Source organism: Magnolia sinica, chromosome 10 (genome assembly GCF_029962835.1).
Source record: "Magnolia sinica isolate HGM2019 chromosome 10, MsV1, whole genome shotgun sequence".
Taxonomy (NCBI): Eukaryota; Viridiplantae; Streptophyta; class Magnoliopsida; order Magnoliales; family Magnoliaceae; genus Magnolia; species Magnolia sinica.
Window position 1 is genome coordinate 29,918,762 of NC_080582.1, and position 12,177 is coordinate 29,930,938.

The 12,177-nt window shown below is 37.4% G+C and overlaps 1 protein-coding gene across 2 annotated transcripts in view; it reads left to right on the top strand.

Annotated features, from left to right (window-relative positions):
* Nucleotides 1–12,177, top strand: part of LOC131258258 (uncharacterized) — a 62,119-nt gene that overhangs the window by 33,626 nt on the left and 16,316 nt on the right. The window contains exon 2 of one of the 2 annotated variants that reach the window (XM_058259448.1): nt 8,179–8,196. The exons of the other annotated variant lie outside the window; for it this stretch is intronic. The gene's annotated coding sequence lies outside the window, so the exon portion shown is untranslated. Of the gene's footprint in view, nt 1–8,178; nt 8,197–12,177 lie in introns of those variants that run through there. 2 annotated transcript variants of the gene reach the window in all.

The window sequence follows — 12,177 nt, forward strand, 5'->3', positions numbered from 1 at the left end:
ATGTTTTTCGCAGTATTTTCAGAGGGTTGTGTGTGTGGATGTGGCTCATTTGAAAGGAAAATATAGAGGGGTTTTGTTTATAGCTACAACATTAGATGAAAATAATCACATATTCCTAGTTGCTTTTGGGATTGGAGAGTCGGAGAATAACAATGGTTGGAATTACTTCCTCAACAATTTGCAAAAAGCAATTGGATAGGTCAACAAACTCATTATTATTTTTGATAGTCATAAAGGCTTAATAAGTGAAGTGAAGGTCATATTCCTGTCAACTACCCATGGTTATTGTGCACGCCATTTTTCACCAATTAGATGCATTCGTTTAAGGACAACACGTTAAATAAGTATTACTGGTTGGCTGCTAAGACATGCATGAAAGTTAGATTTGATGATCTAATGCACTCGATAGGCCTAGCCAACGCCTTTGCATATAATTGACTTATTAACATTGGATAGGAAAGATGAGCGTCTTCTTAGTTTGATGACAAAATATACAACATCAAAACCATAAACAAATCTGAAAGAGTAAATGCACTTTTCATAGAAGTATGGAAATATCCTATAACCACACTCTTCGAAACAGTGAGAAGCAAGATACAACAGTTTTACTGAATTCGTAGGGAAGATGGCATGCCATTCCCGGGATATCTAACTCTCTGGGTAGAGAATTAGATTGAAAGAATTCTATCCCTCTTTTCAGCGGGCAGTATGCACGACAATTTCAATAAATGAGTTCGAAGTAAATGCGGAGGGTTTGACTGACATAGTAAGCTATCTTCTGCAAAATATATATGTGGTGAGTTTCAAACCTTGGTATTACCTTGCCTTCATGTAATTGCATCCTGCAGTAAGTACGAAATCAATCGATATAAGATCTGTTCTGGGTTTTAAATGGCGGGACTTTACTATAAAACATACCAAGAATCGATCTATGCTCTCATCGCTACTAGCCAATGGGACACTCCGTTAGATATTAAAGTGATATGCGATCGGATATGTCCCCCGATATAGAGAAAAAAAAAAAAAACTAAGTGTAGACAAAAGACTATCAGGATTACTAGCCTAGGAGAAGACAAGTCTACTGTTAAAGTGTGGAAACTGCGGGCGAACGGGTCATAATTGGTTGATATGCGAATTCCTTCCCATTGCTAGAGAAAATTAATTTTGTATATTTAAATAGGATCCTTGAAGCCCACATTGCCCATATTTTTTTGCAATATATAATATGACTTGTAAATTTTTATATTGGAATCTATATGATGGAGTGATGGACATGTATTCAAACAAGAACTTTGTATGCAGATATAAATGTTGGAGTGATGGACATGTCTAAGGATGTTGACGGGAACATGAGTGGAACATGTCATGTAGCTCGAACCCTCCCACCTGAATTCAATGTGGCTCACACCTAAAATACAAGGCTCGTACATAAGTCTCTATGGCTCACACATGTAACACATGGATCTCTGATGAGACACATGGCTCGACAATGTGACCTGTAGATCAAACCCTCCCACCTAAGTTCAACGTGTCTTGCAGATGGAACACAATGCTCACACTTGAGTCTACGTGGCTTGCATCTTAAACACATGGCTCACCGATGTGACATGTGGCTCAAACCCCCCTTAAGTTCAACGCGGCTTGCAAAAGAAATGTGTACTTCGGCAGGCCACAGAGGGTCCTATGTGCAAGCCATGTGCCCAGGTGCAAGTCTCAGTGAACTTCTACTTTAGACAATTTTCCTTCCTTTTTTTTGCCTAACTTGAAATTTTAAAAAATGATACAAATGAGAAATTAAAATGGATGAGGTATACTGATTTCGACAAATGATGTACATCATTTTTTCAAAAGGAATGAATTAAAGATTAAAAAAAAAAACTACACATCATTTTTCATTTTCTTTCTCGATATCTATTGCTTTGGGCCGGTTGTCTTTCTCTTTAATACCATTTTATCATCAGGCATTCTCTTTTCAACTTTGTATGCTTCTCCTCTCTTCTCAGCCTCTACCTCTTCTCTAACTTTCCCCTTGTTCTTCTCAACTCCCGCCTTATCTTCATTTTCTCCTTTGCTTCAGCCTTATTATTATCTTTATCCGTGGGTTTTGATATTCTTTGTTGTTGATGAAGACAGTCAAATGTAATAGTGAAATTTGGGATATTGTCCTGCATTTTATGAAGTTATTACAATTTAACAATAGAGAAAAATAAATAAAAAAACATTTTTCCAATTGATACAAACCTGAGTAAAATTGATTTCTTCATTAGTACGTAGGAAGTCAATATATTTGAGGATGAATATCCCACAATCATAGTAAGTTTTTTGTTTTGGGATTTCCATTGGTATAGAAAATATGGAATAACCATATCAGACCCACGATGAATATGGAATAACCATCTTAAACCCACAATGAATGCTCTAACCTGTTCATTGTGTACCCCATTCTAAGAGTTGTGGAAACTATCGAGCAATTTTACTTGTCCCCTCTTGGGTTTATACTACCATCAAGAACCAAAATTGTCCGCAGGCATTGCATGGGAAGTACACTTACAAAAAACATTTCAGAATCTATCAATAGGCAAATATATATTAAAGTAGCATGAACATTAAGTTTGGTAGAAGTTAAAATAGTAGCTTACATAGTCACATTTGCATAATGATTTTGGTTCGCTAACTCCTTGAACCATAGCCATGTATTGTTTGTTCATTAACTCATCACATATATCTCTTTTATTCTTACGGTCGCCCTGACCGTAAGCATATATTTCATCATGGTCATACTTAAAAAATGTTGTCAAATAACAATCAATTTATTATTAGTCAAGTAGTAATGATAGACTTCTATTGCAAAATACTTTAAATAGACAATGTTATAAACATTACATAAAACCATGTACTAACGAACGTGCAGTCTTGAGTATACTTATTTGGGAACTCATCCTTACGACTTCTTAAGAATTCATATACATGCTTATACTCTGTTCAATAAGTAATTGTCAATAAACATATATAAAATGATACATAATAATTAATTAGGTAATTGACTCCAACTTACCTAATCGTCAATCCATGACATCAAGTCCCATAAATAATTCATCCAAGAAATATCACCGGCATCGTAAGCAGCCCGGACATCCACGTACTCTTTTGGGGTGGGCTCCCTTTCAGGGTCCATGTATCCCGTTTTGTCGGGATGAAGTTCACCTTGCTTACTCCCAGGGTCTGTGTAAGGACTAACAAGATACTTAAATAGATGAATTTCACGCCCGGGCCTCACCTCATCAACTCGAGGAAGTTGGGTGGTGTGGCCTCGATTGCTATAGGGGCGATTTGTGCCTTTGAATGATTATGCAATGCGGCTTGGCCACCTGACTCATCAAGCCATGTGGCCTGGGCCCCTGATTCCTTAAGCTGCACGACTTGGGCCCCCGACTCCTCAGGCTGTAAGGTCTGGGCCCCCCGACTCATCAAGCCTCTCAGAATGGGCCCCCGACTACACTAGTCTGCACCCCCTTCTTGGCCATAGAAGTCGTAGTGCACAAACCTTAATTGTATATGACATAAAGTTGGTTAGTAAAACATCATCAATTGTAAGATATTAAATATGCGAGTTTAGATGGAATGAACTTAGAATTACCTTCAGTTCTTCCAACTAAGCCATGTGATAATTCATCCCTTCTTGAAGCCGTTTATTGTCGTCTCTAAGGACAGATATCTCAACCTCTATCTTCTCATCTCCATTGATACACAAGCTTAAATTAAAAGTTAATTGCATAACTTAATCAAATAATGCTTTCATTTCATCATTCTCTGCTTCTTTTCCCTCCTCTCTCTTCTCTTCTTCCCCCCACCCAATTAACATCTTGCTCTTCTTCTCAGGCCCCAACTCCTCTCCCAACACATACGTGCGAACATATCTAATACCTGCAGTTCTTTCCTCCGCTCCAGTGGGGGGATGAGATCTCCACTTACCTTAAGCTACAACAACGTGTAAATCCTATCAGTTACATTTAGCACGGGTGTTACGTAATGAACAATTCGAAAGTGATATTGTAGTTTACTCGCTTGTTTGGAAAAAAAAAATAATACGGCAGTAAATTTTGTTAGTCTAATTCAAAAACCGAGGAATATGGATATGATCCTTCTGGTTGGCAAAAAGCTTTTGAACCAGATAATGTTGGTATAACCTCATATGCCTAAACCTGTCTAATGAAAGAAACAAGAAGAAATAATATAAGTTATGATATAGTTGAACTAAAAACTAAAAGATATTATAATATCGAAAGATATTTTGAAAAGAAGTTATTTATAAGGTAAATGGGCATCTACTAAGGTTATAATGGTCCAGATAGTCTTTATTACAATATTTGCTTCTTATTTCAAAAATATTGTACCTAGAGTTGTACACGAACAGAGTTAGCTTGGTTAGCTTGCTCGACTCGACTCGAACAAACTAGATTGACTTGAAAAAACTCGATTTGACTCAGTTCGAAACAGAGTTCGAGTCGAGTCAAGCTAATTTTTTGAGCTCGAAAGAATTTCGAGCCGAGTTCAAGCTTGCTCGAGCTCGACTCGGTATTGAGTTCAAACCCGACTCGGTTTGGCTTGGTTTGACTCGATTCGAAAATATGATCGGGTATATATATACCTGGTCACCCAAATGGGTTAAGTTAGAAAACCCCTAAACCCTCTAGTGCCCAACTCCTCTTTCCCTCCTCTATCTTTGTTCTCCAGCCTGATCGAGCAGCCGGCAGCCATTGCCACTCCTCTTCGTCTCCTCCCTCCATTCTTCAGCGTCCGATCGAGTAGTTGACAGCCACTGTCTCCTCCCTCCATTCTCCAGCGTCCAATCGAGTGGCAGGTAGCAACTTAAAGGTAGACTCTCCTCTCCTCTCCCTCTCTTATCACTCACATTGCCTCTAGTTGGGCTGTGGTGATTGGTGAGCAATGTCTGTCCGATTAACAGACCCCACCCGACCACTGGCCCATTGTTTATGGCCCAATTGGACGGTCGGACCCCACCCGACCACTGGCCATGTGGCCTTGGTCCACTCGGATGGTCGGACACCTCTCGACCAGTAGCCTGGTGGCTATGGCCCACTCAGACGATCGGACTGGCCATGGGAAAAGTGGATTTGTTGCCACAAAATGATCTTATCCATCTAAGTTTAATTTTTCTTAATAGTGCTTATTTTCGTTTTCCATGCTCAAGTTAAATACATCATTTTAAAAAATTTGAGAAAAATGAAAGATAAATATCCTCTATATAAAGTGCCCCACTTGTGTCAATGTAACATATGCTCAACATGTGTAGCCATCCATCTTAAAAGTGACATACACATTTCATTTAACATATGTTATCATTTATCTTTTAGTGACACATATTTTAATGTGCCACACAATCCAATGTGCTATGTACAATATGTACCACCCTTATCTTCTAATACCTTTGTATGCTATTTATGATATTGAGCTACATTTACAAATATGCCATTTGCTATTGTGTTACGTGTTGCCATCTATCTTTAAGGGCTTTACATATTCCATATATGTATGTCAACATGCCATATGTAGAGTGTATGATTATCCATCTTCAAGCATTTTACAATCCAACATGCTATTTGTAATTGTTAAGTTGTTTTTGAGTTAATTTGTTTTTAATTTGTTAAATTGTGAGATTATTTTTTTGTTAAATGTAAGTGTTAATTTATTAAGTTGTTTTTTAGTTAAATTATTTTAAATTTATTAAATTGTGAGACTTTTTTTTAAAAAAAATTATTTTAAATAGATTGTAAGGAATAAGGATAGATAATCAGTTACTCATCTGAGGATTTCTATGTTGCTAAACATAGACACAGCGTGTTTTTTAAGACAAAAATTCTCAAATTGTCCCTTTTTGGATAGTTAAGGGTTAAATAGATTGTAATGTCTTCATTTATTCCAATTTGAATGCATATGCTCGTTCTGGTTTCGTCTCTCCTTTTTCTCTCTGGATATATTTCCTACATTTATTTCTGTCACCAAATGTCTGCACTTCGTGTTGATGCTTGACATGACAATCAAATATAGGATTAATATATTTTAGACAGATAAGGGGAGATACTGCCGAAATTTTGGCGTGACATTTAAATTGGAAAATGAAGGCATTACAATATATCCAACATTGAATTGGTGACTGATTTAAACAGTTTGACAAATATGCCCATCTAAGTATAAGTTAGCATTACATCATGCAATTCTATAGAACGGTGTAGTGAAGATTATAACATATCAAGAACTTTGTTTAAAGATAACTAGTGAAGAGGAAATCCCAAATACACCCGGTGTGGGTGCATCGGCCACATCTCCACTTCTCGTAGAGGGAGACGCATTTTCAACTATAGGTAAAGGAAAGAAGAGATCAACAGTGTGGGATGACTTTGAAGAAGTCACGATTAATGGTATATTGAAGATCAAGTGTATTCATCGCAAGTCACTATACAGTAAGAATCTAGGGAGATCAACAACACATTTAAACTGACATAAGTAAAATTGTTCTAAGAGATCAAGACTCTCACCTCTAGGTTAATAATTGTTGTCATTTACCACGTCAGAAGGGTATGACTCACAAGGCGTAGTATCCACTCATAAGTTTAATAAAGAAAAACTGAAAAAGTGGTATGCTAGATTAGTGATCCTCGAAGAAAAACCTTTCAGAATGATAGAAAGTAAGGGTTTAGGTCTTTCTATTAATTCCTTAACCCTCGAGCTGAGAATGTCTCTCATGTCATTGTGCAAAGAGAGTCCATGAAGATATACACAAATGAGAAGATGAAACTGAAAGAAGTTTTGGCTTTAGTATCTAGAATAAGTATGACGTTTGATTTATGGACAACGTCCAATCAAAGAAAAGGATACATTTCATTAACCACATACTATGTAGATAAAGATTAGAGACTCTGCAAGAGAATTTTGAACTTTCGTTATCTTCCTCCTCCTTATATTGGCTTACTTATTTCAGATTACATTTACAGTTGTTTATAAGACTGGGACATTGAGAAAAAAATTTCAGCAATAACTTTAGACAATGCTTCAGCAAATGATAATGTAATTTCATGTTTACGTAACCAGTTCAGGGTAACCAGAAATTTATTTTTTAATGGAAAAATATTTCAGGTCAGATGTTGTGCCCATATTCTAAACTTGATTATGCAAGAAGGGCTGAAAACAATTAATTACACTGTAGAAATATAAGAGAAAGTGTGAAATATATAAGGGGGTCGCCGTCGAGACTTAGTGTATGGAATGACATCATCCAACATTTGAATGTGTCATTTTAAAAAATGTTTAAGTTAGATGTGTGTACACATTGGAACTCGACTTATGAAATATTAGATATGATAATGGAATTACAGATTGCATTTTTTGAATATGCAGTATGTGACAACATATTCTTAGTTGTTGAGCGCAGATGATTGGACCAAAGCAAAACAAATTCACAACTTTCTCAAAGTTTTTTACTAGTGTATGGAGATTTTTTTCTTGAAATAATTCCTTCCTTCTCTTTGGAAGATTAAGGATGTTCTACAAAAAATGCCTGTGTGGGTCCAAATTTTATATTACAGATGACAATTAGTATGCAGATGAAGTTTGAAAAATACCATGACAAATGTCATTTGTTAATGTCCTTAGCAATTGCTCTTAATCCTCATTATAACATGGGCTTAGTCAAGTTTATTTTTATGAAGATTTATTCTGCTGAAGGAGCGATAACAAAGACTTTCAAGGTTCGTCAAGCACTCGAAGATTTGTATAGTTCGTATGCTACTACTTTACCTACAGTAGGTGTTAAAGAAGGTAGAGATACAGATGTTTCTATAACTGATGATGACAATTTATTAAATGAATACATGTCTTACTTACCACAAGAACGAATAGGAGTTCAGACTAAGGAATCAGAACTAAAATTGTACCTGAATGAGCCAATCGTAAAGCGATCCGACTTTGATGTTTTGGAATGGTTGAATATGAGGGTTAGTGAATCAAAATACCCTACATTATCTGTGATGGCATGAGACATATTATCAATATTAATTTCACCAGTGGCATCAGAATCCGCATTTAGCACGGGAAGTAAGGTTGTAAGCAAGTATCGAATCTCACTTTCATAAAAACCAGTTGAAGCATTAATTTGTACAGAAGATTGGTTGCGTCCGATATGGGGAGGAGATGATATTAATGATGAGGAAGATGAAGAGATTGACATTCACGACGAGACTCTACCCGTAACAACAACTACACGAAGGTGTTTATCAATTATTTTCGTTTTTGTTGAAACTTGAATGTTATGTAATATTACTTAACTTGAAACTTGAAAGTGGTGTAACATGAGTCTGTTAGACTGTGATATTTATTTACTCATTATTGTTTATTTACTTTTATTTTTTATATATTAATATTGCTTTTATTTTGTTCTTATATCAAGTTTAAATTATTCATCAACATTCTGATTTTTTTTTATATAAAAAATTGAGTGTAGATATGTTGTCATTTGACCTATCGACCAACACTGGGGACTACGCTTCCCTAGTCTAATCGCCACCAAGGTATGGAAGAACAAAGATTGTGTATGGTTTGTGTGGTGCAAAGTTTATGAATAATACTAATCGGTTTCAATTACACTTGTCATGTCGAGGTGGTGATGCAAAACTGTGCTCTAATGCCCCCAAAGGATGTCCAAATTCTTTTTCGAACCCTTTTAGATTCGAATAGGAAACGTTTCACTCCATTCAAACCTTCTAGATCTGTTACATGGATAACTTCCATGGAAGAGGCAGGTGAGGAAGCCATATTAAAAACTTTGGAGAAAGAACAACTCCAACTCACCTTAAAACGTAGTATGGAAGAGGTTTCTAGACTTCAGTGATATCCTCCAAGACAACATGATGTTGAAGTAGAATTGAGCATGAGTAACAAAAAGAAGAAAAGTAACAAATTCAAGTTCTTTACCTGTCTCAGTGAATTTTATAAGGCGTTGGGTATTACGTACAAATCTTCACATAAAGAAAGTTTGAAAATTTTAGTTTAAACTATAAAAGAGCATGAAGGAAACATCTCTTTACCTTCTAACTCAGAAGAGGTGAACCAATATATATATGAAAAATTAAATAGTAGTTCGGATGACGATACAGAAACTTATAATTGTGTGCCAAGAACAGGAAGGTATTCCTCCTATGGAGGTTATTAGTTGTAATTTGTGAACAATGTAATTATCGAAGCTTTATAATCGTAATTTATGTATTTTATATATTTTATTGTTTTGTTCAACTTTAAACTCGAATTTGAAATCGAATTCAAATTCGAATCAAACTCAATATATAATTCGAACTCGAACTCGGCTCAAAACTCGAACTCAAACTTGAACTCAACTCAAACTGGTTTGAGCTAAGGTATGTTACTGGCTGAGTCGAGACGAGTTGGGCAAAGCTCGACTTGGATCGACTCATGTACACCTCTAATCGTATCCCACCCTCCCTCAGGGGTAATTATTAAAACGATTTAAAATGTTAACTAATTCAATATATTTTTCAAAACACGAATTATTGCCCTGTGATCCAATGATTAGATTTTCGACGGACAACAATAGGGATAGTTTCAATGCGTCCTTGTCATCAGAACTCTGATGGAAATGCATAAAGTAATCATCTTTTCTTACGAAAGAACAATTCTTTAAATATCGCTCCCTAAAAGTAATGTAACTCTTTGAAGACCCCTTACCAGACTTCTTTGATTGAGCAGGTGGTGCCCACCTCAAACCCACAATTATAGCGAAATCCAACTCCCTAAAGCTTATAACAATGCCTTGGATGTTGAAACGAAGGTCACCAAGGTGCCTTTGCATAAGGCAATAGAGCACAGGTGCTTGATCTTTCCATTTTGCATCATCAAAGTCCAAAAGATATCTAAAACAACTATTACTGAGTAGTTTTTCTCTGACTTCACACTTTAAGAAATCTTCCTTCACAAACTTTAAAAACACCTCGAAGCAGCTTGGGGAGACCTTCATGTTAATGTAGTTCAAGCAATGACCAAGTTCTCTAGATTCGTAGAATGAAACTGTAATACATGTAAAGAAATTGTATTAGCAGGTTTTTGTATGAATAATTAAATATTTTAAATATTTAATCATGGACATATGGCTCGTTAATGTACACATGGCTGGCAGTTGGGTGTACACATGGCTCGCAGCTGGGTGTACACATGGCTCGCAACTGGAACCCCTGTGGCTCGTTGATGTACACATGGCTGGGACCCCACTGTGGCTCATTGATGTTCACATGGCTCACACCTGGAACCTTGTATGGCTTGCTGATGTGTCATACCCCAAACCCAGAAATCGGAGTCATAAGAACCTCGATTGCCAAATCTGGTGCCGACAGCCTTCGTAGTACCCCATTCTCGACTCCCAGCGCCCATATGCCAGGTTCCGATTTTGGGATCCTACAAGGAGGATTTTTCAACGTACATTTATCTCATAAGAAGCATAACCACAAGTTTACCCAAATTACAAAAGCAACATCATCATCACATATCCACTAATAAAAACTTTAAATATAATGCAAAAAGGAAAATACATATGTCAAAAAAATCAAGGCTCTAGAAGACCACTGCATGCTCCAAGCTCAATACTGCTGCAACCTATCATCACCTGCACGCATCTATCGTGCATAAGCTTATAAAAAGCTTAGAGGGTGGTGTAAGTGTGTATATAAGGGAAGTGCCAAGTATTCAAAACAATGCCGTAATTATACAATATCGAAAATACTGACATGAATCATATGATATCAGAGTAAGCAGAAATACTGTAAGTCCATAAAAAATCATCAACCTCATCCAGGATATGCGATAAAAAGGCATAGCAAACCAATGTCATATACGGAGGAAATAATGTAAATTGGCTATGTAATGCAGAAACATAATGAACCAGATATCAGATATCGATGATGCAATACAATATGCAATTCGGAAGAGCTACTAAAACCATCAACCTTATCTAGGTCATATAAATACAGAAATATAACAACTCAAAATGCCATATGCCATGGATGTAATGTAATAAGCGGTGCGAATGGAATGACCATGCTGGAGTGTGAAGTCGGGATGATAGTACGTCGTATCGCAGGCTACAGGGTTCATCATAAGGGATTTCTTTCCAAACTAGTCCCGTACCTAATTTGAATAGTCAGACTCAATGTGGTAAACTCCTAATTTCAGGTTAGTCACGCGCCCCAACCGAAATCCTGACCATTGCGAAGGTACACGTAACAAATAGTTGTGCACCACCAACCTGAGTGGATAATGAATGAATGAATGAATGAGTATGCAACTCCTGCTCAATAAGTCCACATATCAGTACGGTTCCTCTCTGGGATCATCACTGGGGTTTAGTACACTCTAAATGGCACTGCCCCTCTCCCAGCAGTACAGTCCAAGTGAGCGTAAGAAACCTCACTATCTGCCTGGTCAATAGTCTGCCAATACCTATCCTACACGTCGATAATGGACCCATTTATGAGCTGATCAGACTAAGCCTAGCTATGCCCCCTACCCTTGGGCAGGTAAGGCTAAACCCCCTCCTAACTAACCACGATACAGTGGGAGATGCTGGAAAGTATGGGTCTCTTTGACTTTTGGGATGAGAAGAATATGCTAACCATGGGTTGCTTTAATTAGTTGGTGGGAGAGGTATGGGTGAGTGATGTGATTGATATGATGTTGGGTAGAGATTCTTTTCTTGGGATTTGCAACACACGGCATTTTTTCTTCGAACTGAACACGGGCCCACATCTCCTGGCCAGGGTATCACCTCGGCACGTGAGACGTGACATCAGAACCACGACGACGGTGTGGTCGTACTGGTACAAGTCTCGGGTCGAGTCGAATTAGATATGCAGGACTCGACTTAGGATCGCGCGCAAATGTTAGTTAAGGGTCGAGGGTTGCCGGAATTCGACCGGGACGACTGTATAAGTATACGGAACGGTACGATCTAGGATACGGGCCTTACATTGGACATGCAAATCAGCATCGTCCAAAATTGGAAGGACGTGTGAATATACATCACAACATCAAAGTAGGCCCTGCCTGTCCATCACATAGATGGATGGCGTGACTATCAAATACATCACGATGTGGACC